The sequence below is a fragment of the Gobius niger genome (assembly GCF_951799975.1).
Source record: "Gobius niger genome assembly, chromosome: 13".
Classification (NCBI taxonomy): domain Eukaryota; kingdom Metazoa; phylum Chordata; class Actinopteri; order Gobiiformes; family Gobiidae; genus Gobius; species Gobius niger.
The window spans coordinates 28,998,614-29,001,071 of NC_136864.1; positions in this window are offsets into that span (position 1 = coordinate 28,998,614).

Genomic DNA, 2,458 nt, shown 5'->3' on the forward strand with positions numbered 1-2,458 from the left:
AGAACTTTTACGCACTGGAAATTAAAATGCCTAAAAAAAAAGTCTCCTGCGAACAAGAGTGCCAAACTTTTGTGTCTGGCTCCCTCTCAATGAAAGCTCGGCTAAATAACTTCCTTTCTCTTTTACAGCCACCAATTAGAAGCGCTCCCACGGTGGCGCCCCGAAGAGTTGCGGGAGTCAAGATGGTGCCGTGCCAAAAAAGGAAGAGGGGGCCGGTCAGTGTGCGGAGGAGGGAGAGGCGGCCGCGGGGATTTAAGGGGAGGCTCATGAATATTCAGTGGAGGTGGTTAATATGCGAAGCGTGGCCGCGCACTTCCTAGTTACCACCTGCAGCCGGTTACGCAACGGGGTAGACGGGATTCCGAAGGTAGAGCGTGTGTGGAGGCATTGTAGACTGTTTCGGTTTGTGTTTTGAACTTTTATGGGGGGGGGGGAGGGAGTGTGTAGAAGAGTGGTTTGTTTGTATTGTGCCACAAAACAAGGATTAATACAGGTCTAAACTCAGATTAACCAACAGAAAGCAATTGTGAATGCTGATCCGGTCTGAGTTTGGAAGCTTTGTGTTTTTTGTTTTTCAATCCAGACCGTGTTGATTCTTTTAAAAAGCAGCTGAAGACTCGGCTATTGAGACGGCAAAGACTTACAACTGTTTCTATTTTAATTTGATTTTCAATAATAATGGCGTACACTTTTATTGTGCTTTACAAGCTTGTGTTACCAAGTTTCTCAAAGCGCAGCGCAGTCATTATTCATTCACTCCATACTCAGTGGTGTTAAAGAGGGGATATTATGCTTTTTTCCATCACATAACACCAGTCTATATCACACTACAATGATGACCAAACCTTCTGTTGGTCTGTAAATGCAGTAAATTAGAATAACTGCCTTGTATAAAATGTCTCTCTCAAAATGGCTGTAGTGAATGTCTTGAAATAGGCCTCTGTCTCTTTAAGAACCTCTGAGCCTTTCCGACACGCCCCCTCCACACTGTCTGTGGCATCAGTGGGGAGGGGGTTCTGCTGAGGAGCAGTGGTTGGTTACTCGGCTGGTGACGAAAGCTCGGAGGCGTCTCCAGGAGGTGGGGGCGTTCCTAGGAGGACTCAGGCAAACCTATCCCTAAAATGGCCGCCATCAGAGTTTTTACAGATTAAACTGCCATTGTAGCCACAGCTGCCAGTCTGTGCCTTTACATTTTTTCTGGTTACCCGGCTAAATGTCCAAGCCTGGTAACCAGACTCACTGCTGTACTAGCGGGTGTCCATACTGATCCCCCTCTGTCTAAAAGATATAGAGGTGAATCATTCTGGTCTCACCAGGCTATAATCGTCCATGTCCAGGGTTAAAAAAACTTCAGAGCTAAAAGTGGGGCACATTTACAGAAAAGTTGATTAATGTGCATAGAGCTCCACAGTCCCGGTCACGTGTCGGGGTCAGACACAGAAAATCACATGTATTTTTTGCTTTGACTTTCCGAAAAAGTCAATTATTAAGAGTTTAATGGCACGACACCGGCTAATCAGCTATGTGCTAACTACCGACAACAGCGCAGGTATTTTACAAGAAACAAACAAACAATACGAGAAAATAACTTTTTATAATTTTGCAATTTGTAATGTTTTAGACGAATATTGAATTTGACCTTGTGTGTTTTATGTCCGTGAGTTAGCACACAGCTGATTAGCCAGCGCCGTGATGTTAAATTCTAAATAGTTGCCTTTTTCTGAAAAGTCAATGCTTTCATTCTGGCCTATTGTAGATGTTTTTAGTGGTAGTTGAAACCGGAGGAAACCTACGTAGACACAGGGAGAACATGCAAACTCCACACAGAAAAGTCCTGTCCGGGGCTCGAGCCCTTGACCTAGAGCTGTGAAGCACGAGAGCTAACCGCTGTGCCACTGTCACTTGTTCCATTGTGAAGCACTCATATCTGTGAAAGGTGCTATAGAAATAAAGCTTCTTCTTCAGACCAGGGTTCGCAGTCTCCTCCAGCTCATAGGGGGAACCATTCCAAGACCAGCCTAGTACATCCAGAGCATCCTCGGTCCAGCTACTTCTGGGATATGTCAATGATTTCAGTTCGTTGGAAAAATATATTTGTCATGGAATAGGGATCGGCCATGAATTAGTTTTGAATTCACCAGGAGGTTAGGAGTCACTTCTGCAGCTTGGACAGCCTGGATTTAGTGCAACCATGATGTCATCTCCAAAACCATGACCTACAATACACACTGCCACTGTCTGTGCCATGCTCCTTCTAAGGCAGTTAAATCAATCGATAAAGTCTAGTGAAGAGAACCGAAAGAAACAGGGAGAATAATGTTAACCCCAAACTAATAGAGCCATACACGGCCCTGGGAATTGAACCGGGACCTGCTTGCTGTGGTGTAATGCATTAGGCCACATTGTGTATAAAGACACTTGCGCTTTCATCTAATCTCGTCTTTAATCCTTGCAAATG